At 36.5% G+C, this 27,800-nt stretch overlaps 1 long non-coding RNA gene and 1 other non-coding gene across 2 annotated transcripts in view; both read left to right on the top strand.

The window, feature by feature from the left end:
- The window catches only part of LOC141275768 (uncharacterized), a 52,788-nt gene extending 33,279 nt beyond the window's left edge, over positions 1–19,509 (top strand). Inside the window, exons 2-5 of the long non-coding RNA XR_012324057.1 lie at positions 4,954–5,017; positions 7,984–8,148; positions 10,024–10,121; positions 19,447–19,509. This is a non-coding gene — a long non-coding RNA (uncharacterized lncRNA). The remainder of the gene's footprint in view (positions 1–4,953; positions 5,018–7,983; positions 8,149–10,023; positions 10,122–19,446) is intronic.
- On the top strand, positions 8,437–8,543 carry LOC117314425 (U6 spliceosomal RNA). The gene has a single exon (XR_004529169.1). It is a non-coding gene; the product is annotated as a U6 spliceosomal RNA (small nuclear RNA).
- Positions 19,510–27,800: the final 8,291 nt, after the last annotated feature.

The raw sequence follows: 27,800 nt of genomic DNA, 5'->3' as shown, positions 1-27,800 counted from the left end.
TTGGGTGAAAAATGATCTATTTCCCAAATAGATCATTCCCAAATGATCTATTTGAGAAATGGGTGATGGTGATAGCTGTACAACAATATGAATGTACTTAATTTCACTGAACTGTACACTTAAAAATGGTTAAGATAGTAAGTTTTATGTTATGTGTTTTTTACCACAATAAAATGAAATGATTTATAACTATAAATTAAGGACCAAGTAACTGAAAAACTGGTTCTGACAGTATTTTATGTCTATAGTCCTGGTATGTTTGCTTTTATAAAGATTTTGACCTCATAGTCACTCCTCATAAAGACAGATAATTTTACCAAAAAAAAAAAAAAACCCAAACATAATGCTTAACACCCCAAGATCTAGAAAAAATTCATTCAATGGTTTAACTTTGGAAAAAAACATTAAACTAATAAATAAAAAGATGTGAAAATATACTTTTTGAAAAATTAAAGTGTGACTTTCATACAAGTCTAACATGAAAATCTGTCAAAGATTATACTCAGTTTTATTATTCAAGAGGTAGCCAGTAGGACAAGACTAATTAAAAGAAGAATTTGAGAACCACGGGTTTATATAGTCAGTCAACAGAATGTTGAAATGAATTGTCTAATAGATACAAAACTGGCTTATGTCCTATAAGGCCACAAAACTGTAACCTTTGTGTTTATATATTTCTACCAAACAAAAATCTAAAAGTTCACATGTAACAGTTAACGGTTTTCAGGACTCAAATAAAATATTAAGTCAAGCACAGTGTTTACTCTTATAAAATTAAATAAGTTTTGGGTGAGCCTGTTTTCTAGACCTTAAAATATATGCAAGATTTGTAAGGAAGAAAGTCCATTCACCTGTTACATTTCAAATTTGGATAATTTTTCTTAACAAAAGCAAAGCAAAGCACAAAGAGAAGTTATGTAGAGAAGAATTAACATTAGGTTAACAGTTTAATTTGAGATTTTTTTTTCTCTTTATAATTGAACTGAGATACTAAGAAAGAACAAGGATGTTTATTATAAGTAGCAACACATCGTTTTTGCCAAATGCAAGCACAGATTTTAAGAAGACATTAACTCAAATAGAAATAGCATTCAATTCAGAATAGCACATATTCAATTCAAGCACTGGAAGTAAAAGGAGGCTAAAATTAGAAGGATATGGATAACTTTACTTTTTTAAAGTGGCTGTCACTCATAAAGCCTTTTTTGTTTAATTGTCGAAGTTTCCCTTAGAGGTTTGCCCCATACGGAAAATCATTCAATATCAATACGGCTCATCGGGATATAAGATTCAGCATACAGGGAGCAGACAACTATGTCCTTAATTTGGTAGTTCCATGTCAGGAAATAGTTTTTTTCCCTTTTATATTCTTGTTTTCATTCCAATGAAGACTCATTTTAAATAATTACAATACCAGCCTCAGCACACAAGTAGGACCAGCTAGCCAGTCATGAACATATGTGGGCATGACTTATATGTGTTTTATAACTTACCATCACTTATTTAACAGAGTAACAGAGTACTGTGTTTTTCTCAGTGGGTTTTATGAAATATTTTCAGTACTTTATCCCTAGGACAAAGTATGTCTTTATCCACAGGATCCAAATATTTGTCCACAGAAAAGTGAGCACAATTTGAAAGCAAAATGAAATTTGAGAATGTAAGCATCAAACAATCATCATTGAAAAGTAATTCTTTAATAAAAGAAAAAGTCCTAGAGTAATTAGCAACATACATATATATATATAGCGACAACTCATTGCCATAAACTTACATAAAATAATTTTAAAGTATCAGCGTATTTAATAAAGATATATCAGCAGCATTTGATTTGTAATAGACATTTAGCTATGGATATAGAAAATTCATTAGTACAAATTACTGCTCACATATCATCAGTTACATGAAGGGTCATATAAAATATTTGAGCTAGAACTTTTAAGCATATACTTAATAGTTCGCTCCCATTGCCCCCTAAGCCAACTATTCATATAACTAAATAACAAATACAAAATATATACTATCATTATTATAGCCTACATCCTCCACTTACTAACTGTATTGTGTCACCTTAAGCAAATTATTTATCCCTCTCATGCTTCATTTGCCCATCTGTGTAGTGAGATGATGTTAATAGTACGTACCTAATAACATTGGTGTGAAGTTAAAATGATTTAACAATACATATAAAGCGCTTAGTAAAGAGTCCAGTATGCTGTAATCACACAAAAATATTAGGTGATTGTATTATAATTGTAATTATTATTAATAGTAATAGAAGTAACATGTTCTTCTTTAAAGTCTCCTATTCACATTGATCAAACTGGAACATTGAACTTGTTTTCTTAGTCCAGTTCTTTTGATAGGATTACAGAAATTCAAAGCCATTGGTGGTACAGGGTAGAAAAGTGATTTTGGTTGATTTATTTTCTGGAAGAGGGATGTGTGTGTGTGTGTGTGTGTGTGTGTGTGTGTGTGTGTGTGTAAACCAAGGCACATATGTATTCTAAATTTATATCACTGGTACCATCTTAGCTTTACTTTTTTGTCTTTCCTCTGTTAGCTAAAAAGAAACTTCTTTAAATGCAGTTCTCAACTGTGTACTCTGCAGTGTACATCCTACACTACCAAGTTAAGTGCTCTGGAAATCCTATGAGGCCTATATCTAACCTAGACAATTTTTTATTTATCAAAAAAGGAAGAACAAATGCACATTAAGGTATGCATTTCCTAACTTCAATCGCTGGCATATTTAACACATCTTGTTAGAAAGAAATATTTTGTTACAGAATATGTTTCTATTAAACCACCTAACTGATATATCTGTTTTGTTTTACTTTTAAAAATAAATATTAGTATTATATTTTAATAAGAATAATTACTACAATTGATTAAGTGCCTACTCTGTGAAAACTCCTAAGTCTTATGTATTTTGTAATATCGTACCAATTTTACAAATGAGAAAATTGTGATTTAGAGAGGCATAGAACTTGACAAAATCCACCTGAAAGTAAAAAGTAGAGCAAGGAATTTACATCATATCAGAATGTATCCAAAGCCTAAGAACTGTCTGCACTATATTAAGAATGAACTAATTTGGGAAGGGGGGAGATATATGTTCTATGAAAGAAAAAAAATGGCCAAGAGTGGTTAAATCTACTCTATAGTGATAAGTGCTCTATTTAATTTTTTTTCTTTAGATACAAAATGTTCCTGTATGGGAATAGGATATTTAAAATATTTTATTGCAAATTTACTTTTAGTTCTACTCAATGTAAGAAAAAATTAGTATAATACGAAGTTATAACAGTCTGTGTGATTTTTTTAATATTGACAGATCAGAGAGTCTCAGAGACTACAGATACTATTTTTAATCATTTGTAACATTAAAGCTACTCAGCATCTGGAAAAAAACTTGGTTATAAAATAATGTATATAGCTGCATGGTTAGTACATCTGCCACTGAGTTGTCCTGTGGGGTTTTTTTAATCACAGCTGGAAAAAAATATATAAAATATTGCCATTAATATTAAAATTCCTACTTTAAACATTTGGGATATGTCAGTCTACACACTAAAAATAGATCGTTAAAATGAAAAAAATCAAGGAAAAGACTTGATAATAAATATTCAGATATCTCTGTGTCAAGTCTAAGGATTACTTTTATGTCTTAGTTATCCAATGAGATTCCCATACATTGCCTTTGGTTCTGCAATAGAAAATAAATAATTATGAATGAACTTAATAAATTTCTAGAATTTCAGTTAGCTACATCTAAACTTTGAATCTATCCAATATATAAACAAATGTTTCTGGAAAGAATCACAAAGAAGAATCTAATATGAAATTGAAAGGTTGAAAAAATGCAGTCTCCCAATGTTGTATCTACATTATGTTTCTCCCTAGTGTTCTATTGCTGCTGTAACAAATTGTCATGTACTTGGTGATTTCAAAATTACAAACACGTATTTTCTTACGGTTCTGTAGGTCGGAAGTCCAACACAGGTCTCACTGGGCTAAGATGAAGGTGTCGACATAATTGCATTCCATTCTATAGTCTCTAGGGGAGAATCTATTTCCTTGCATTTTCCAGCTTCTAGAGGCTGACCACAGTCCTTGGCTAGAGTCCCCTCCCTCCATCTTCAAAGCCTGCAACCTTGCATCTCTAGCAACATTCTTCCTAGATACATCACTATCTGATTCTCCTCTGCTGCCTCCCTCTTCCACTGATAACGACTGTTGTGATTATAGGGGGTCCACCAGGATAGTCTGTCTTAAGGTCAGCAGGTTAGCAATCTGAAATCCATCTGCAATCTTTATTCTTCTTTGTCATGTAAACTAGCATATTTATAGGTTCCACAGTAATCTCTGGAGGCAGCTATTCCTCTGCTTACCAAACTCCCCCACTGTTTTTACTGTATTCTAAAGTTATCAGCTACATTATTTTAGCAATATATTTACATCTTCAAGAAACTCTTGTGAAGAAGATACTATTCACTGGCTTAGCAAACAAAAATCCCAAAACCCAGGCTTCCCTGGTGGCGCAGTGGTTGAGAGTCCGCCTGCTGATGCAGGGGACACGGGTTCGTGCCCCAGTCCGGGAAGATCCCACATGCCGCGGAGCGGCTGGGCCCGTGAGCCATGGCCTCTGAGCCTGCGCGTCCGGAGCCTGTGCTCCGCAATGGGAGAGGCCACAACAGTGAGAGGCCCGCGTACCGCAAAAAAAAAAAAAAAAAAAAAAAAAAACCCCAAACCCCATTCTCCTTGAAGCCTCCACTGTGGAGAATGACATAGTTTGAACTTGCTTCCCCAGCCAGAATCCTGGCTAAGAGTGGCTATGTGACAGAGTTATGGCTAATAAGCCTGCCGAGAGCTTCTAGTTTCCCTTTGCTTTTGAAAGGGTCAGACCTAGCTGCTCTCATATATTATTTCTTCTCTCCACCTTTGTTGCAGATATGATTCCTGAAGATAGAAGAACCATATGGTCTGCAGGAGGAAAAGGCCAAGAGAATCACAGGTATGGCAGCCTTTAAATGGATGATCCATCAAACTAATGCCTGAAGCTGCTTATCTCAAGAGTTTCTGTCATGTGAGAAAAATCAGTACTTATTTGTTTATGTGACTATTAGTAGTTTACCCTGTTGCTTGCAGCTAAGTTGAGTATTCTGCAATTAGTAACCCAAAGTACTCATATCGAATTTACCTTGAAATTAGAAGCAGCATTTTGAGACTTTTTCTGAAAAAAAATCTTCTTAATCACTTTGACTATTCCTGTTATTTAAAAGAAAACCACAATTTTGGAGGGAGTCCTAATGTCTGTACAATGTCATCAAAGTAAACAAAGAATACAGAACACAAGGATTTATTTTCTTCTAAATTTTATAATTTTAAATGCCAGTTATCAACTTAATGTCTCTCACCTCAGAACTTACCCTTCCTTACCTGCTTTGCAAAAACAAATCTGGTACTTTAAATATATTTTTCCCTTGCCAGTTGGCAGTAAGCTTTGTCAATAGCTTTGCAGGAGAGAGGGCTTTTCCTCCTGGTTATAGCACTCACTTGGAAGCCTCATGCATTGCACTTGAGTACTTGGCTTCTCCAGCACTGCATTAACTGTGGTGTGGGTAGCTTCTCGGCTGCTCCAGTGTCCGGCTCTTAGAGCACACACTGCTTCTCCAGCATCAGGCTCCTACAGCTCTTGCAAACTTGTCTATCGCCCAATTTTTGCCATGTATAGCATCCAGCAGTCCTCAGCAGCAAGCAGCTTCCCCCAGAATCCCCTCAGGAAGTTCCACGGCAGAATGTTTCCATGAGACATCTTTCTGTGAATGGCTTTCTTCTATACCCCAGAGAATTGATTTCCAGCAAGTTCTAGAGGGAAGAGTTCCAGCAAGTTCCACCAGCACCTCATCACAATGATGTCTCTGCCTTTCAGTGAGAAATGGCCATGTCTTCTCCAAAAAGGTGTAGCTTTCAGCCCTGTCAGGATGGAGGGTGGGCTCTTCCATCGGTGTTCTGGTAGTGGCCAACACATATCTGCTATTCCCATATTCTTAACTCTTAACATTTTACCAGCTTATCTATCATTAATCTAATCCCCACTATGCTTAAAAACTCTTTATATTAAATGTTCCCTGTTCAAATTACTGCATAGTTCTATCTCCTGAGCAGACCGATTGACATTCTTTGAAGTACTGTTATATTCAGTTACAGTGACATTTAAGAAGTAATTGTAGAATGTACCTTAATGCAGCTTCTCTCAAAAATGTTTCTCAGAACCTGCCACATGATGTGCTCCAGGAAAAATGGGTTCCAAAATCCAACAACTTAAATAATTCTAATTTCAATTAGAGATTCATAGCACCTATATTAATTCTCCCAGAGATTTTGCAGCAAATATAATCTAATTTTAAGCCAGCATTTCCTGAACCTAAATGACTTTGAAGCAGTTTATTAAACAAAAACGACTGTAGCAATTTGTGAAACGTCGGAGTGGGAAACAGTCTTGGAAAATATTTTCCTATAAATATCAGTGTAATACACTAGCCTGTCAACAACAAAAAGCTTTTGAAGTGTATGGAAAATGCACCCTCCTGGCATTGTGTGCCATTCTTCGACTCTTCTTCTGCAAATGTTAGGAAAATTTTGACTGTAAGATGTGTTTCCCATTTTTCCATAAGTGCATTCCTATTCAGAGTGGGTATAATCCGGCATAATTTTAAATAGATCTTTAAATTGTAAATAACTGGGGAAAAAAGAGAGCTTTCAGTTCATGTTATCTCATACCAATCTTCTCCATGTGTGATATTGGTCACTTTATTTGTTATGAGCCTTGCTCTTAATCAAAAATAAATTCCTAACTGAAGTCTGGCTAGCCTCTCTCTCATCCAAAGAAGATTTAAATAGAAGAGTAGCTCTCTAACACTCAGTATCTGTGGCAGGCCGCTGCTGAGTGAGCTTAGCTGAAAAAAACTCAACACTAACTGCTGTAACAGGGAAAGTGACACTGTGTAATGGTGATGTGATCGTTATGTATTTAGACTAAAACTGCAAAAATTGCCATTCTTTTCCAAAGTCATAACCTGATTATAACAAAATATCCAGTCTCACTGCTCCCTTTATATAGCTCTGTGACGCCAGATTACATTAAAGAACTCAAATTGATTCTTCAGAAAGAAGAAATATTTTTTTACAATTTTACTGGTTAAAAAGACACAGCAAAAATATTTCAAGTTTTTCCCTCCTGAGTGCTTGAGATGTTTTTAGCAAAAATTTTGATATCACATTGATGTCTGTGTCCCTTGGCAGCCAATAGTAATTGTTATGAGACTACTATTGGAATTTTTTCGTGGTTTCTTGACATGCTGGCAACTTATAAAGTTCATGAGAGCAACATTATGCCTTATCTTTCTTTTGTTGCCCTGTGTACATAAGTAAATTAATAACCTATAGTGAATCTCCAATAAATGATGAAGTCAGAAATCATCATGATAAGTAATAAAGAGCCTAAGGTCTACAATTAAATGTTCAAAATGGCGTTAATAAACTTCTTTTTATGAAAGTTCTGTCTGAACTTTTCCAGTCTCATAATTTTACTGACACTAGTGCTTCTCAACTATACTGCAGGAACGCGATAAAGGCTTTTGGTGCCTCACCCTGTCCTCTTTACTAGTTTATCATCCGCTATGTGCTGTGAGTACTGAAATGAATGGCTTATAATTGTGGCCTTCTCAGAAGAACTGCCCTTGGCTGAAGGGAACCAACCTGCCTGGAAACACTTGGGCAGTTTCCCCACCCCCTTCCCATTTACTGACTAATAAAATTATACAAAATTCTGTCCCTTAGTCTCAAGGTGTACAACTCTATGGGGTAATTCATTCTTTAGGAATATCCGCCACTCCCTGTCTGTACCACAGCAAAACTAGTTTGCATCCTTGCTCAGATTTTCCCCTCACCTACTTGACTTCCTTCATTCTCTTACAGGATTTTCCTGCAGAGCACTCACTCAGTACATCGTGCACGCCTGAATCTTTGTCTCAACCTCTACTTCTAGGATGTAAGAAGTGATCTCTAGAAAGCTGACTCTAGAATGGGATTGTGGAGTTGAAAATTTGGTGGCCAGCTGAAGTGAAGACCCCATCTCAGATGGTAGGTAGAAAATTGACAGTCACTGGTCTACTGTGAAACTGCAATTCTTAAAACTTTCACCTCTAGTGAATTTAACTTATCTGCAGTTGGAAAGGGGTGCACTGACATTTGATATCTGATCACTAAAATATCTCTGGTCTTTGAGAAATATGGCTATTATAGTAATGATAATAGTTGAGAAATTAGATAGCTGCTGGTAAGCAACACTGGTACTTTGAAAAGAAAAAGTGGCAGACTTGGGGTGATCAAACATCAATTCCAATAATTTAAATAAAAATGTGAGAGTCAGTGCTTGCTTCAGCAGTACATACAATAAAATTGGAAAGATACAGAGAAGAATAGCATGGCCCCTGTCCAAGGATGACATGCAAATTCATGAAGCACTCCATATTAAAATAAAAATGTGAGTCAGAGGCTTCCTTAGTAACATCTGATAAAACAATCATTTCCTATAATGGGAGGGCTGATCATGTTAAGAGACTGGCATAGAAGTTTATTTAAAGAACAGAAAAATATAGAAGAAGGTTGAGTACTCATCTTGGCAAATCTCTTTCATGAAATTTGGATTACAGTTATGAAGGATCCTGAGACTTGGGATGGGAACATTAGGTAGATGAACTAGAATATCTTGAGGGCCCAAGTCCCTCTGAAATTTCTAGACCTAGAAAAGTAGCACTGTATTTTATCCTCTTGCTAAAGGATAAAATATAGCCCCTTGCTTTAGGACTATATGGAACCCTCAGATGTGCTTTCCCAGGCAGTTTTCCCCCCCCACCGGAGGAAAAAATACACAAGTTTTATTCATATGCGTGTGGGAGCATTCAGATGAAGAGGCTCACCGAACATCTCGAAATAGAAGTTTATATACCAGCTTAACAGGGAAAGGGAAGGGGGAGAGAGGGCTTCTATGGGAAGAACAAATGGACCTTTTTTAGGGAAGAAAAATGGATGGTATGAAAGTTTGTGATAATGCTCGTTTATGCAATTTCTCATCCAGTGAGAATGATTGGTCTTCCCCTGCGAGCGAAGCTTCCTGAAAGAGGGGATTTATGGCAGCTTCACTTCCAAAGTTTCTGCCTTTTAGTCAGATAAGGGAAGCTCTAAGCTTTCTATATCCGCTGTATCTCAAAAGTAAATAAAATAATGTTCATACTAACTCTGGGGACTGAGTGGGTCCCTACAAAGGGAAATGGGCTCTAAGTGAGGATCAAAACAATGTATGAGCTTTAGTGACATCTATGGTGACACTTCAGAGTCATTTAAAAAAATGTTCTGTTTCTTAGCTGTGCTCTGGGCAGGCGAGTCCCAGGCAATTTTTGTCTTCTTCAACATAGGCTCCCATAACCCCCCCTGCGTAACAGATCAAATCATAAGATAACCAACTGGAGAAGTGCTAGGCCTGCTAAGAGAGGAAAGGCTACATGACAAAGAGCTGCCATAAGTCACGTAGCAACAGGAAGTGGGAGGATATGACTGGGAGCAGATCCTGAGGGAGCTGAATCAAGGGGCACAGAATATAAAGGTGAAAAACAAAGAGTTTGCCAATATGGAAACTCTTTCATGACACAAAATTTAAACCTTGACTTCGGTCCTAGTAACCAATTCGAAAATGTTTCTGAGATGTCCCTTGGACACTTTGAAATAGATTGACCACACACAGTAAAGAAGATGCTAGAACTGCCGTGGCAGATTGTGGAGAAAAATGGTCGTACCTGAAGTGGGTATTGTAGAATGGATCTGTTATGAAAGATGATAAACTACGCCAGCTGTCTTTCCTCAGGAGGCCTGTGACTTGTCATTTAAAGATAAAAAGGAATGCACTGTGAGTGGGCAGCAGCACTGATAAAATGTTCAGCCATGTCTCTTCATTTTTAGACTAGGATTCTTGTTACAAGATGCTGTTATAGGACTGAAATCCCTAGTAACAATGAGGATGATTAATCTCTGAATAGCAGAAGACAAGTGCAGGCAAGGTGAGTATAGTTGCCGTTAATAGGAGAGCAAGGTTGAAATGGTAGTCTGTGGAGCATGACCATGCATGGCTATATACAAAGATGTATGTGGAGATGACTAAGCAAATATGGTGGTTTAGGGGTAAGAGACATAGGCAGCAAACAAGGATATATATATATATATATATTCCAAGGAGAGTCAAAACAGTTATATTAGGTTTCAAAAGAACAACATAACAATAGTATAATTAAGTCTAGACTCTTCACTGGTAACAACCTAGCAACAACTTAAAACAAAATAAGATAGTTTGAAACCAAGGAATAATAGATAAATCAATAATAAGCAAGTGCAAACAAAAAGAAATACTATTAGCTAAGATTGAATTTAAGTGTAATAATAATAAAGAGGATACATAAAATATGATGCAAGTGTCTAATAAAATATACAATAAACCTTTATTTTTATGTACCATATAACATAGAAACTAATAAATTATGCAAAAATTATCCAAAAGAAAAAAGACCGTTATAACAATATAATTGTACTAAGAGACAAATTTTTCCAAATTGGAAAAATATAATAGACAGAAAAGTAAAATAAGTAAAATCATAGCAGAATTGGGAAATACGATAAAAATTATTGACTCTATCTAGTACTCGTTAATAAGTAAATAAAGAATATGCATTATTTTTGGTATGAACATGAAATATTTATAATAGATTATCACCAAAATTATACATATTTAAAACAAGTGTCATGCTGTTATCAGGTAACTATATTAACAGTTATCTGATAATGATCCAATAAAATTGAAAATAAATCATAAAAAGATCTTAACCATTTAGAAATGATGAAATTTATACCTATATAATCCTTGTATCCAAAAGCTGTAGTTTAAAACTTTTAAGATTCAGAAAAACTGAATTCAAAAGTAAATGTATAGCCTTAATGAATTTGATAATAATTAAATGAAGAAAAGGAGGAAGGAAGAAAGGAACTTCTTACTCAGCCTGCAGAACATTTGAGAAAGAAATATAAAATAAACCAAAAAAATCAGAGGAAGAAATTAATATAGTTAAAATGTAAAATTAATAAGTAGAAAATATAAGAAATTTTTTTTTAAATATCTACAGGGTGTCTTTATTAAAAACAATTAGATTATTACTGTCCAGTAGAACTATTGATGATAGAAATTTCTATATCTCTACTGTCTAAAAAGTAGCTATATGGGACACTTGAAATGTGGTCAGTGAAACTGAGGAACTAAATTTTCAATTTTATTTAATTTTAATTAATATAAATTTAAATCTAAAGGACAGGTGACTAGTTGTTATAATGTTCAACAGCACAAATTTAGTTGAATAATTTTTCACAAGGATAATTCAAGGAAAAAGATAAAACTTTAAAATATATTTTATGGATTAAAAAATCTATAAATAAAGTCAATGTACAAATAATAGATTTGATTTGGAAAAAAATATATTTGATGAAAAATAAAGACAAAGGATAATATCTATAGTATATAAGGAGCTTTTACAAATTGGCCAGAAAGGAATAAACAACCATACAGGAAAAAAATAGATATGAAGAAACAATTTACAAAGAATAAATAAATAAGGCCAACTGTGACACTCAAAATTCTAAGGTGGCCTCCATAATTCCCCAGCATCCATTCCCTTGAGTATAGGTGGAAGTGTGACTTTTTTCTAACAAATAGAATATGGCAAATGTAAAGGGATTTTTTTCACTAGAGTTAAGGTTCTTAAATGGTTAACTTTGAGTTAATGACGTAAAAGATTGTCCTGCCTGCATCTGACCTAACTTTGAAGCAGTAGAGACTAACTCTCTTCACTGCTGGTTTTGAAGAAAAAAGCTGCCATGAGGAAATGAATTCTACCAACACCTAGAGGCTGCTTGAAAACAGACCCTTCCTTAGTCAAGCCTCCAGATGAGATTGCAGCCTTGCCAACACCTAGATTTCAGCCTTGTAACATTCTAAGCAGAGAATCCTTCTGAGCCATGCCTGAACTTCTGAATCCTTTTGAGCCATGCCTGAACTTCTGAGTGAGATGGGTATTGTTTTCAGCTGCAAAGCTCCTGGTACTCTGTTATTCTGCAATAGAAAACTGATACATGAGCAAACAAAAAGATGCTGAAAATAAGTAGTGAGAAAAATGAAAACTAGAGAAACAATGAATTATTTCTATTGTGATGGTTGCATGACTGAAAATTCTTTGAAATTCTTCCCAAAGGTGGAGTCCAATTCTCCATGATATAAGCTAGCCTTAGTGACTGACTTCTAATGAATATAATGAGGTAGAAGTGATACTAATGACTCTCCTGTGCTGAGAGTTCTCCCCTGGAATGCTTGCCCTGGAGCTGAGCCACCATACTATGAAGAAGCCAAAGAGCTCTTGGAAAAGCCACACGTACTTATTCTGGCTACTAACCCCAGCTGAAATCTTAGCCAACAACTATCGTCAACTTTGCCAGATCGTGAGTGAGCAAGGTTTTGGATGATTCCCTGCACAGCCTTTAAGCAAGCCCAACTGAAGCTGAATGAGGCAGAGAAGAACAAATTCTATCAAATCAACCCACACTGCATATTCCGCAGAAGACGTTGTCAATATTTTAAGCCACTAATTTGGGGTGGTTTGTTACAAAACAATAACAGAACATCTTTGTACTCATCTGACAGGTGAAAGTTTAAAAGAACAATAATACCTATGGCCGGTAGGGATGTTGGGGAAAAGCTAACTGTGGGGCAACAGGCAGAATTGTTCAAAAATGATTCTGAGTGCTCACTCTAATGAATGGTGAGGCAATGCCTGCACCCAAACCCTGCTTCCCACGGGCTTAAAGATTTCCAGGTGCTGGGCAGCTGGTTTTCCCAAACAAGCATAAACATCTGAAAAGGAAAATCGACCTTGCCCGGCAAAAACTAGAAAATATATTCCTCCATTTACAAGGTTGCAACAGTGAATTGTATCCCTCTCTTGGAACATTTATAGACTGTGTGTGTATTCAGCAAGCTGCTCTGGTCCTGGCAGGAGTCTCTATAGGAAATAATGAGGATGGAGGATCCGTGCCTTCTTCTCCTATTGGACTCTGGTTTAGAAGTTTTCTGAAGTGTTCCTATGTGATATTGTAGAAAATGTCCTGAAGTCTAGAGCAGGGCTAGTAGCAAACATAAAGGGGCCCACCTGTATGATATGGAGTGACAATAAAAGGTTTTCACCTTGCACAATATTTACTCAAATGTTGCTGGTGATTGTTTAAAGCAGAGGTTCAACAGTTAATAGAAAACAAACAAATGTAAATAGAAAACAAATATAAATACAATGAAAAACAAAAAAAAGAATTAATATAATTTTAATATCTATTGATAAAAGAATAGTTGAATACATTATTGTATATCAAGAACATGGAAAATAAGAACTCCCATATATAAACATATGCATATAAATTAATTATATATCATATATATGCTTTTGGTGAAAATGAGAAATATGAAGAACTCTCTACTAGGTTGTTCATATGAAGAGGATAGGTTCAGAGAAAAGGAAAATAAAAGTTGATTATTTTTTAAAAAATAAAAAGACATCAGAGTCACTGTGTGTCAAACTAAATAAGCATCAGTAATTTTAGCAGGCCAGAGTTTATTACCTCGAGGATATGTCACATCATGGGATTTTCAGCCTTTCCTTAGGTACTTCACAATTCCATAGCTCAAGATGGAAATAGTCACATTTTACTCATTCTATCTTTTTCATTTCTGACAAAAACTTTCAATTTTTGATGTTCAAACCAATCAGTAGAATAAAAGGCTGAATAATAGCATATTTTCTTCTAAGTCCAGGAGTCTGCATTATTCTATAACAGACACTATTTCAGAAAAGCAATGTCCTGATCAAACAATTGCTTGGTTACTACAGTTTCAAGCCCCCTGGGAAGCTGCTGGAAAGAGAGAGGAATATATTTTATCACAATTTTTGCATCTTCCTTGCATCCCAAGTGCAAGTAGAGTAAGTAAATCCCGTGAATGGTATGAAAGGAGAGAACAAATGGGGTGAGAGCTGGATGGTTGAGAGCAAGGCTTTGAAACCCTGCTACTGGATTCCCAACTCTGCTCCACCATTTATTAGCTCTGTAAATTTAGGCCATTCTTTGTAAAATAGAGGTAATAATAGTACCTATTTCATAGTATTTCATAGTATTGTAATGAGGTTTAAATGTGTTAATGCCTTTAGTGTTCTTAGAAGTGAACTTGGCATGCTGTAAGAGCTCAACGGATGTCAGCTGATATTATTATAATTATCATTCTTGACAACTGAGCAGTCTAGTTCCAAAAGCAGCAAATAACTAATTCCTATTATTTCTAAATGGCTAAGGTGTTTTATTCCACCAATAATGACATTGTAGCAAATGCTGTAGATGCCCCGTCCATATCCCCTGGACCTCACCACTTGTATGCACTCCAGCACCCTCCTGTTACTTGACGTCAAGCAGACTTGAAGAACTAGAGAACTAAACTCCCACCCCAAGAACAGCTCTCAACCAATGACCTGACAGGAGTTGGTGTCTAAATACTCTAGCGCCCTTTCCCCTCAGAGAAGTAATTTTGAGACATATATTTTACCCCTTCACTAGAGCTCTTATGCTTTGATTAAGGTGCATCACATAGGTTTATTGGCTGTCATCCTTCCACTATCTCATGGTCCCCCGCCCTACCAGGAATGCAGTGGAATCCTTCTTTCAGGGTTGGCTCCTGGAGGAACTGAAACTGAAACAGACTTCTAGTTCAGAAACACAGTAACATACACTGGACTTTTGAAATATAGAAAATATATTCAGAAATCCCTCAACTTATAAATAGCATTACTTTTGCCTTATGAAGTGCTATAAAATATAACTGAAAAAATAATTAAATGAATAATGGTTAAGAGCACAGATTCCAGTGTCAGTCTGCTCCAACTCTCACTCCACCTTGGCAATGTCACTTAATCTCTCTGTAACTAAATGTCTTCATCTATAAAATGAATATTACAATATTACCAACCATATAGGGTTGTTATGAAGAACTTATATAATATGCAAAGCACTTAGAATGTGATCAATGTTATTATTAATAAAACTGAGTTGGGCTTCCCTGGTGGCGCAGTGGTTGGGAGTCCGCCTGCCGATGCAGGGGACGCGGGTTCGTGCCCCGGTCCGGGAAGATCCCACATGCTGTGGGGCGGCTGGGCCCGTGAGCCATGGCCGCTGAGACTGCACGTCCAGAGCCTGTGCTCCGCAACGGGAGAGGCCACGGCAGTGACAGGCCCGCGTACCGTAAAAAAAAAACAAAAAACTGAGTTGATATGCAGAAGCTAGATTGCCATAGTACAAAGTAAAATATTGATCTAAGTCTCTCTCTCTCTCTCTCTCTCTCTCCCTCTCCCTCTCTCTCCCTCTCTCCCCACTCCCCTCTCAGTCTAATGCCTTCAATGCCATCCTACTCCCTGGAATACAGCTGACCTCTCTGCTGATCCCCAGCCCACTCCTGGCACTGTGGCCTGCCCCAGCCACTGACAACCAAAAGCAATATTGGCACAAATCTTGTCCCGCAATCTCCTTCATAATCATCGCTCTTGTTTCCAAACCCAACCCTAAAATGTGATTGAAAGTTGGACTTGGACATTCTGACAGGTGTGAAATGATATCTCACCGTGTTTTTGATTTGCATTTCCCTGATGACTAGTGATGTTGAGCACCTTTTCACATGCCTGTTGGCTATCTGTATGCTTTCTTTGGAAAAATGCCTATTCAGGTCCTCTGCCCAGTTTTAATCTTTTTTTTTATACTGAGTCGTATAAGTTCTCTATATATTTTGGATATTAACCCCTTATCAGACATATCATTTGCAAATATCTTCTCCCATTCAGTTGGTGGACTTTTTGTCTTGTTGATGGATTCCTTTGCTATGCAAAAGCATGAAACCATAAAACTCCTAGAAGAGAAAGAGAGAACATAGGCGTAACACTCTTTGACATAAATCATAGCAATATTTTCTTAGATCAGTCTCCCAGGCAAAAGAAATAAAGAAATAAAAGCAAAAATAAACATACGGGACCAAATTAAAAGTTTTTGCTTTTATACATATATGTATATATATATAATGGAGTATTATATTTACTATATAATATATATATATATGTGCTGGAATATTAGTCATAAAAAAGAATGAAATATTGCCATTTACAGCAACATGGATGGACCTAGAGAATATTATGCTTAGTGAAATAAGTCAGACAGAGAAAGACAGATACTATATGATATCACTTATATGTGGAATTTTAAAAATAATATAAAGGAATGCATATACAAAACAGAAACAGACTCACAGACATAGAAAACAAACCTGTGGTTGCCAAAGGGGAGAGGGCGTGGGGAGGGACAAATTGTGGGTATGGGATTAGCAGATATTAACTACTATAGATAAACAACAAGGATTTACTGTATAGCACAGGGAATTATACCCAATACCTTGTAATAACCTATAATGCAGTAGAATGTGCAAAAAATACTGAATCACTATGCAGTACACCTGAAACTAACACAATATTGTAAATCAACTATTCTTCAGTTTAAAAAAGCTTTTAAGTTTGAAAAGGTCCCTTTTGTTTATTTTTGCCCTTGTTTCCCTTGCCTGAGGAGACAGATCCAAAAAAATGTTGCTAAGACCTAAACTACTAGGTTTAAAACAACAAAGATACAAAGATATAATGTTCAGCACAGGAAATATAGCCAGTGTTTCGTAATTACTTTATATGCAGCATAATCCATAAAATATCAAATTGTTGTACACCTGAAACTGATATAATACTGTACGTCAACTATACTTCAATTTTTAAAAATTGGGCTTGAAAAAATTTCCAAATTGGTGCCCATCATAAATTCTATGTATAAAACTATGAACACATATTCCAAGTATTGAAGACCTAGTGTATATCTTCATAGTCATTAAGTAAGTTTCTAACCAAATTATTTTACCCTAAATTAAATATTCTTCTCATTTGAACTTGAGAAAGCATCCAATGTCAGTAATGACAAGTTATATTAACTAAAATTGAGGCTAAGTGATAGGTCTCTATCCCCTGTCCAACTGGTGCTGTCTCCTGCAGATGCTCCTGTAGAGGCTGGGTAACCTCTGGAAGCTGACTTTTTCTGCTACAGTCTTTGCAGTTCTTTTATTTGCATCCAGATCTTAACCCAGCTCTCCTCAGTGTCAGAGCCATCCATTTTCACTTACCTTCCCTCTGTCCTAGCTGAGAAATGGTCTTTCTTCATCATGCATTCTTCCAAATTTCTGTCTTCTGCCCTGAGTTCTTGCCTTCCTCTCCTGAAGTCCAGACTTTTACAATTTAATTACCTGTTCCTACTTTTCTGCAATAATGACCTTCATCTCAGGAAATGGATACCAAATGCCTAGTTGTTTCCTGATTTGGGGATCACAGGAGGCAGAGCAGTGTGGCTTATGTACATTTGTAATTGAAAAGTTATATTCCATCAAAGTTAGTTAAGGATCGTGTACACAGTCATCATTTGTTAATCTGTTTCGTTAACTATGATAAACTGCTTAAGGTCAGAAGCTGTCTCAAACACCTTTGGATACTTAAGCCTTAGCATGTTGCCTGATATATTAGAAGACCTCAGTGTATGTTGGCTCTTTGTTGGTGGCTGAATAAATTTATGAGATGCCAAAATGGGAAGACACAGAGAGATGCATGTTAGGTGGGTGGTATGTGAAATTTGATCACAGACCTAGGGTGGACCACATACCTTTATACTCAGAGGAAATTCCATTTTAGCTGGTTAGCATCAATACAGAACAAAAGGCAGCTCGCTTAGACCATAGCAAACTAGAGCTGTTTTACCCAAAAGGGAAAGATAATGACCATTCCTATGCCAATACACACACACCTAGAAAGAAAATCCCACTGAGAATAAAGTTTGATTTAAAAGGAGGGAAAAATAAGGCATTAGTTGAAATAGGTTATAATAAGGCAGTTTATTAAGGGCTTAATTATCCGCACCCCCAGAGGAGGGTATGATATTATGGTGGAGGAAGAAATCATAAAACTTAGCATCAGGGATTCATCTTCTTAGGTATTAAATAGGTAATTAATCTTAACTGCAAGAGGCAATTAAGCCTCACTCAGTAAGGTGAGGATTTTTAGGCTCACAGTCAAAAGCAAAACTTCAAGCCAAAGCAGAAATAGAAAAGGCAGGAGAGCAAAATAAATGACACCTGTGAGTACTTTTCTTTTGCAAAGTACATTAATCTTTACATTGTTTCTGTATTAATCTGTATCGTTTTGGAGAAATTTAAGTTGTACTTGAGATAAAATTTTATTTTCTTTTATTTAGAAAAGTACTCTGAATTTTCTCTTATTTTGGTGATTTTTGTTTTTCTGCAGTTGCTATAGGCATAATACCGTAGATGCCAAGAGTGCACCTTTGAACATTCTACATGTAATAGAAATGTAATTTGACAATAAATCTGTAGAAATACAGTCTGGGGGAAGCATGATTAGTAGGATCCTTTATACATACCTTAAAAAGTACGTGAATTCTAAGAGAAAGTTTTTATTAAAATAAAAAGAAGCATTAATTTTTGCCCTACATAAAATATTAAGTAAATAAATTTGAAAACATTTTAACTAATATTGTAACTTGAGGAGTAAGGAGGATAGCATGAATTTGCTAGAGTAGCCATTACAAAATGCAGCACTATTTAAATCTATTTAAACCATAGACTGGTTGGTTTAAACAACAAAAATGTATTTTCTCATGGGTCTGGAGGCTGGAAGTCCAAGATCAAAGTGTCAGCAGGTTTGATTTCTCCTGAAGCCTGTCTGCTTGGCTTACAGATCTCCATTTTCTTGCTGGGTCCTCAGGGACTTCTCTCTGTACACACAGGCCCCTGGTGCCTCTCTGTAAATCCTAATCTCCCCTTCTTAGAAGGATACCAGTTAGGTTGGATTAAGACCCAGCCTAACAGCCTCATTTTAAAATAATTACCTTTTTAAAGTCCTATCTCTAAATACAGTCACATTCTGAGGTACTGGGGGTTAGGGCTTTAATAAATAAATTTTTGCAGAACACAGTTCCATTCATAATATATACATATAGCCCCCCAGAAAAGCATAAACCTTTGAGATAAAGAGAACTGAGTCAAAATTCCAGTTCTACTCTTGCTTCATGATTTGAAGCAAACTATTTAAATCCACTGAGGCTTGGATTCTTAAGCATATGTACTTGGATAAAAGTATTAACGTGGATGTTCTCCCTGACTTCTGCCAGCCCCACAGTAGGATCCTATACTTGGATTTAAGCTCTCTTCTCACTACGACACACCTACATACTCCTATCGCCCCAGGTGAGTCAGTCTTTGCGAGACCAATTTCTGGATTTCTTGTCTGTAAAATGGGAACTATAGAGTACTTCAGAGGTTGTGAAGATTAAACAATTGAATACAAGAAAACTTCATACAAAAATGCCTAGCCAAGGGAAAGCACTACATATAAAAGATAGGAATTACTATTATGGCTATTAAATACCAGAGATAATATATACAAAGTACATGTGCCAGAGCTTGGTGCACAGTAAGGTTACATTACAAAATAGTTACTTGTATTATTACTAGTGTTTACTACAAGGGTCTGTTTATAACTACTGCTACTATTATAGTCATTATTATTATTTTAATTACTGCTATTACTATTATCATCCACTGCTGTTAATATTTTTACTGAAATGACTGATCTTTCTAAAATTCTAAAATTCAAGTTGGAAAAATGTTACTCCCCTGATGTAAACATTTTAGTGACTGCCAATTGCTTTTAGGACAAAGCACAGAGTCTTATATGGCTCATAATTTTCTGAAGACTCTAACCCCTCTGAGCCTCATCCCTAGCCATTTCCTACCTGCCACAATGTAGCCGCACAAATAATATTTCAGTTCCTTCCACAGCAACAAAAGCACTTACCATGGACCTGCCTACTGTGATAGAAGCACAGGGACTAGAGCTGTGGGGGAAACAAGATCCCTGTACTCGGGAAGCATGTATTCAGGAAGGAGGGGATTGTGGAGTCAAATAATAAGCAAGTAAACATATTAGCCAGTGAAACATGCTTTGAAGAAAGTCAAATACAAATACAAGAAAGAGACTGAATGGTGGACAGCTTGGGATGGATTGCATAGGAAAGATTTCGCTGAGGAAATGATATTTAAGGTGAGATATGAATGAGAAAAAGAAGTAGGGTGAACATTCCAGGCAGAGGGAAGACCACATGTAAAAGCTCTAAGATGAGAATGCACTTTGTGAATTCATTAAACTGACAAAAACATGGAGTGACTAGGGCCCACTGTGCACAGTTGAGAGAATCAAAAGATGAGATCTAGAGGCTGGGAGCAGCCAGATCCTTCAGGAGCTAACCTGTGTGAGGAGATTGGCTTCTTTATTTTTTTTTCTTTTCTTTTTTTTAATATGTATTTATTTCTTTGACTGCGCCGGGTCTTAGTTGCCGCATGCAGGATCTTCATTGTCGTGTGCAGGATCTTTAGTTGCAGCATGCTGTGTCTTTAGGCGGCCCAGTGGCTAAGACTCTGCGCTCCCAATGCAGGGGGCCCAGGGTTCGATCCCTCATCAGGTAACTAGATCCCACATGCTGCAACTAAGAGTTTGAGTGCCACAACTAAGGAGATTGGTTTTTATTATAAGGGCAGTGAAAGCCATTAGAAGAACTTGGACCTAATAAAACATGATCTGATTTCCATTTTCATAAGACAACTTCAACTTCTTTATTTAGAACTGATTGGGAAAATACAATCATGGAGACCAATTAGAGGGCGATAATGATAGTCCAGGTGAGGAGTGATGGTTCTTGGCTTTGAGCAACTAGGCAGATGATGCAAAAGGCTGGATGAGAAAGTTTTAGAGGGTAACACTGAGACCTATTTCACATATTATGGCAGATACTGTTATTCTCTCATATCTGTTCTTTCCTCCCTCCTTACTTGCAGAGCTAGTTGATTTTTAGCTGGACATGTGTCTGCCTAGAGTAAAGACCGTATTTCCTTACTGAAAGGAACACAGACTAAGGTCTGAACAGTGGAACATAGAAGGGTTGTGTGTAACATCACAAAGCATGCTTAAAGGCAAATTTCTCTTTCACAGTTCTTGTTCCTTCTGGTACAAAGTAGACCAGGAGTGACCATCTTAGCGTATTTACCGAGCATGGTGGAGCACACGGTACCAAGGAACATGGGTTACTGAGAATTAATCTTCAATATGGGTGAGAGAAAAATTAATCTTTATCTTTTTAAAACCACTGGTATATAGTTAGATATACAAGTCTGGAACTTAGTGAAGTTGTCAGGGAAAGATACATGAATTTAGAAATCGTTTGCTTAAAGATGTTATTTATCTAAAGCTTAAAACTGACTAGAATCACTGAGGAAGAAAATTTAGCCAGAGAAGTCCACAAACTGAGCCCTGGGGCACTAGAGTTAGGGAAGAGGAGGAAGCTTTATTAAAATAGGATAAAAAGGAGCAACCAGTGAGACTGTGCTACCTTAGAAAGCCAGAGGACAAGACTTCAAAGAAGGCATGAGTGGTTAAATAATAGGTCAATCAATGGGGACATAGAAGAAAACAGTGAATTTGCAGCAGCATGGTTGGTGACCTTGACAGGAACAATTTCAATTGTGTTGCGTGGACGGAAACCCAAATTTAGTGGGTTGAGGAGAGAGCAAGAGGGAAAAACATAAAGACAATGAAGACCATAGGCCACACATCTGAGTTTTTGAGTTTGTTTTGTTTTTGTTTGTTTGTTTTACCCTAACAGAGCAGTAAAAAGATGCAAAAGAGGAGAATGAAGGTAAGTCAAGGAAGAGGAATTTTCCTTTGTTTTGTTTTGTTTCAAGGCAAATAATAGATCTATTTATTCTTTAAAACATCCCCAGGCATAGTCTTTCTCATGGGCTTTTTCACATGTGTTCTCTGCCTAGAATAAACAATTTTCATTCACAATTTTCTCCTGGCTTTTCCACCCAGCGAAAATGAAATATATCCCTTTTTTTGTGCTGACAGTGAAATTCAGGCTAGAGAGAAAGAAGTCTCCTCTTTCAGAAATTTTTACAGTAGAAAAAGCAGGACCTGTGAGTCAAATGGACCTTCTAAATATAAGTTGTCTAATATTGAAGTAGTTGCTTAACGATTCTGTCTTAATTTTCTTATCACTAAAAAAATACGCTTTTTAAAAAATTACTGAAAGTCTGCTGTAAAACCTCAATGAGATAACATGTAAAAGGCTTTGCATAGAGCCTGTCACATACTTGGCCACCAATAAAAGTGATTCTTTTTATTGTGAGCCTGTCTGGGTCCCTCTTTCCCTCTTGTCCCTCAATTTCTAGATTCTGTGCTTCATCCTATTTTTGTCCATTTCTAGACTGAGCTAGAATATTGACTCCTTTTTCGGTAGTTTTAACTGCAAGGAACAGAGATACATTCATGTTCCCTCAACTTAAATAAATTTAAATATAGGAATGATTGGGAATAATCGATCTAATTCAGTAATTTAAATCTGAGTGCAAAGAGACTCAATAATTGGGGCAGAAGCATAAAGAGCAATGTCAATCTGCAGATGCCAAGAGGCAAAAAGAACTATGAGTAGGCAGAAACTGTGAATGAGTGTCTTTTTGAAAGACTATTAGAGTAGAGAGGAGATGGTTGACTTGCAGCAACAGTGGGAATAGAAATCAGAATTGGTTGAATCTGAATCAACACTGTGACGAGATTACTCATACACAGATGAATAGTGGCTGCTAAAGGCCAAAGATAAAACCCAGTCCTCAGAACCATGTCAGTCCTGAGTGACCTCCTATTTCCTGAACTATATTCCGGTCTCCTGCAGCCTTGCTATACTTGTTGCTATTTCTTCCATGATGTCGGTAGGATGTCTTTTCCTGATTCCAGTGAGGTGCCAGTCTTTTGTCTTACTTGACAAACAAAAAACAAAACAAACAAAAAGCAACAACAACAAATATAGTTGACCCTAACTATATCAGAAATAGAGTCTTATGGTGCAACAAAAACAAAAATACTCAGGAGTATATCTACCAACACCTCTAATGCAAAACAAAACAAAACAAAACTTAAAACAGGGAACTGAAATATGTTTCAGAAAGGAAAAAATAGGAGAAAACTTCAACTATTGTGCATAAAAGGCCGTCACTCAGTGATAAAATATTCTACATTTCCAAATCTTTCATAGCCTAAAACCATCCATATATGTTTTTTCTTAACTGCAGCAGCAAACCTTTCCATCTGACTACCTTCTGTATGGTGAGAGTACAGCAAAATGACTAAGAGGGTAGATTCTGGAGGCAGAAGGAGTTTATTGGAGGCCCAGATCCAACTCTTACAAGCTGTGTGATTAATCTTCCTGACCCCCAAACTTGACTTCCCTCTTTCATAAAGTTACAACTGCTCACCAGAACTCTCTCTTTGGGTGTCCTGTAGGTATTCATCATTTTCTTCCTCTAAACACCCTATGTCTTCAACAATACTGAACAAATGCAATTCCATGACAGTAATTTAGGGGAATTTCTGACCAAAGATCAGGCAGACACCCTTAACTGCAGGCCACTGATTAACTAAAAGGTTGTCATTTGTTTTCTTTTTTGTTTTAAGGCAGTGAGTCAAAGTTCAGAACAGCATGAGATAGGCATCATTCAGAAATCTTTTGTTGTTGCTATGGGTTTTTTTTTATTTTTGTTTTTAAATTTATTGTATTTATTTTTGGCTGCGTTGGGTCTTCGTTGCTGTATGCGGCTTTCTCCAGTTGCAGCGATAAGGGGCTTCACATTGCGGTGGCTTCTCTTGTCACAGAGCACGGGCTCTAGGTGCGCAGGCTTCAGTAGTTGTGGCATGTGGGCTCAGTAGTTGTGGCGCACGGGCTTAGTTGCTCTGCGGCATGTGGGATCTTCCCGGATCAGGGCTTGAACGCGTGCCCCCTGCATTGGCAGGCAGATTCTTAACCACTGCGCCACCAGGGAAGCCCCTGGGTTTTTTTTGTTTTTTTTAATGTTCCTTTATTCTGTACTCAAGATATGGAATATCAGATTATCAGCTAGTCCTATGGACATTGTTTTCTCAAGTGATGGTAGACCTTTCATATTTCTGAGAAATGAGGTCACGCTATTTTATGAGGGTAGGCAGGAGAAGACATCCAGACAAATCACATATTCTTTACTTGTCATTGTATTTCTCCTTGACAGAGTAATTTCCTTCCCTCTTTTATACCAAGATGATTGACAATATAAGAAGACTCAGTTATACTAGTTTCTTTCATCGGGATATGAAAATTAACCAGCATGTAGTGTTTTCATGATATAGCACAAGACGTATGTACTGTATCACATACCATGCTTTACAATTCTTCCACTTGGAAATTCTGTACGTTGTCCATTGGGAATGGAATAGCCCAATCCATGTGGTCCCATCCTCTCTGGTTGCAGTTTTTTAAGTCCATGTATTCCTGCAAGGAGGAAGCACTGTCACATTACAAATGACCCAAGGTCTTGGGTACCCAAGTGAGAATGTCTGGGGTCCTCCTACTCGTGCCTTTGTGCCTTTGTACATGCTACTGTCTTTTCCTAGAATGGCTTTCCACTTCCTGCCCCTTTCTTCATCTGGTTACCTCTTCACCATGGATAACTGCTCTTCTTATATATTTATTTTTATTTTTTTACATCTGTACACATAACTTTCCTGATATTTAGCACAATGGATTGCACTTGTGTAAACTCCTTGAGGAAAGAAACAATCTTAGTATGGACTTGTCACATAGTAGATACTTAAATATTTGACAGAGTGAATAAATTGATGGTTTACAAATTGATTTTACTTTACTGTTTGGCAGACACATTGCAAGGTATAATGTGATCAAAGGTGGGAAGAAGGGATTGAACTAATAATAGCGTGGTGTGGAAAATGGTATCTAGTGACAGAATTTGGGATAAGAAATTCACTACTTACATGAAAACAGGTTTGTGTGTGTGTGTGTGTGTGTGTGTGTGTGTATGAAGCAGTCTCTTCTAAAATGAAATCATAAAAAATAAGATTAAAATAAATGTACTCAAATAAAATCCCACTTCTCAGAATCTTTTAGTATGGCCTTTCAATTGAACCAACTAAATTGGGGAAAAAAACTTAATCTATCTTCATTTTCTGCTTTGGTATCATAGCTGAAAATATCAATGGTCAAGGTAGGATTGAATTTCTCAAAAGACAAAAACTAGCTTTTAAAAATAAGCACTTGTAAAAATTTTAAAGTTGATACATTTTAAAACATAGTAGAGATAAAGCTATACCTGTTTTTTATGTTAAGTACTTAGCATATTTGTTGCATGAATTAATTACCTGATTGATACAGCTTCATATTTCTTTAGTATGTGCCTTGAGGATTTTAACTGTAAATACAAAAGTCTAAAAATATAAAAGTTCATATCAAGAGTTAAGAGTTAGCATCCCACACTGGCAAAGACATTAAAATGTCAGACCTATAATCCCTTCAGACAAACAGGTTCTACGAGAAGAATAGAGCAGTAAAAGTATTTTTGTTTCCTCCACTGACCTGAATTATGCAACCACTACCTCTTTCATCTCTTTAAAAGGCAGAAATGACTAAGATGAAGTTCAGTTTTACATTACTTTTTTTATGTCCCATGACTAACTTTTACTTTTTATAAAGATATGTGCATTGCTTGAAGTAATTAACATTTTAGAATAAAATTGGAGATGAAAATTCTCTCAGAATTTAGATTGAAATCAATTACTACAATATGTAAAGTGAATGCTTTGAATATTTCAGCAGCTTTTCTAGTGAGGCAATTTTGCATTTTAATTACATATTTTTATCTTAATTTGGAGGAAGAAGTAGGTGTATCATACATAAAAAATGTCGCTTTAAATCATTAATGAAAATTTTCTCTATATTAGAATTGCATATTTTAACTCCACTCCTGACTAAAGTTCATATATCATCCACTTACACAGCTTTGATAGAACATCATTCTCCAATCTTTTCATTCCATGACAGATCATTCCAATTTTATGTGTGTAGAATTCAGGAAAGAAAGTGAAGATTAGTGAATTTCAATGGACTAATGAGTTTCTTTGATTAAATTTTTCTTAAAATAAAATCGACATTGTACATCAACTGTACTTCAATATAAACAAACGAATAAATAAATAAATAAAATTAAGACAATTTCATGTATGGGACAGTCTTCAAGAAAACCAGGTAATGCTGTCATACTCCAATGTAGTTAGTTGCGCTAAAATATGTTTTTGCTTTCAATCATCCCAAAGCTCTATCCCACAGTTACATCAGCTCTCTCACATTTATTGATGACCTGGAAAGCAGGTCTGTTCCGAAGGGTTACTGGAAATATTAGACGTAGATGCCAAGTCCCCATGTGGAATAGCCCTAGCCTTATGCCATGCATCTTTTTGTTTTAAAATGAATAAACTATGTTCAGTAGGAATCTGAGATCAGATTGTTCCATACTGCTGAAACGTGTTCTTATTTTATACTGAATCTCCATATTCTACTCTATCTTTTTTTTTTTTTTTTTGAGGTAAGCGAGCCTCTCACTGTTGTGGCCTCTCCTGTTGCGGAGCACAGGCTCCGGACGCGCAGGCTCAGCGGCCATGGCTCACAGGCCTAGCCGCTTCGCGGCATGTGGGATCTTCCCGGACCGGGGCACAAACCCGTGTCCCTTGCATCGGCAGGCAGACTCTCAACCACTGCGTCACCAGGGAAGCCCCTCTCCTCTCTCTTTTATAGAACATCATTTGGGAGGGAAAAATCAATGATGTAGTAGATGCTTTCTGAAATTATGTGTCTTAGACACGTGGATTGCTTGGGTCATTGCTTTTCTTCACTAGTGGAAAATCTAGTGAAAACTGCATAATGAAAAGAACAATCCCAATGAGAGCAGGTTAAACTGGTGCAGAATTTTAAACTTGAAATGTGAGCTATGGAATAAGTAATAAGTTGTCATCTTTGCAAAATAATAATTTCTTCATATGGAATACCACCAGATTAAAAATGATTTTTAAAAACTTTCTGAGATTAGAATCTTCTCTCTATATATCAAAAGATTTATTTTCATCTTTTTTTTAATAGAGCTTTATTGAAGTATAATTGCTTCACAATACTGTGTTAGTTTCTGTTGTCCACCAAAGTGAATCAGCCATTGGCATACATATATCCCTGTATCCCCTCCCTCTTGAACCTCCCTCCCATCCTCCCTATCCCATCCCTCTAAGTCATCACAAAGCACCGAGCTAATCTCCCCGTGCTGTGCGGCTGCTTCCCACTAGCTATTTTACATTCGGTAGTGTATATATGTCGATGCTACTCTCACTTCACCCCAGCTTCCCCCTCCCAGTCCTGTCCTCAAGTCCATTCTCTATGTCTACACCTTTATTCCTGCCCTGCAACTAGGTTCATCCGTACCCTTTTTTAAATTTTTTTATTCCATATATATGTATTAGCATATGGTATTTGTTTTTCTCTTTCTGACTTCACTCTGTATGACAGACTCTAGGTCCATCCATCCACCTCACTACAAATAACTCAAT

Source organism: Tursiops truncatus, chromosome 11 (assembly GCF_011762595.2).
Source record: "Tursiops truncatus isolate mTurTru1 chromosome 11, mTurTru1.mat.Y, whole genome shotgun sequence".
NCBI lineage: Eukaryota > Metazoa > Chordata > Mammalia > Artiodactyla > Delphinidae > Tursiops > Tursiops truncatus.
The sequence above is the reverse complement of the archived record's forward strand: the minus strand, read 5'-3'. Positions and strand labels throughout refer to the sequence as shown.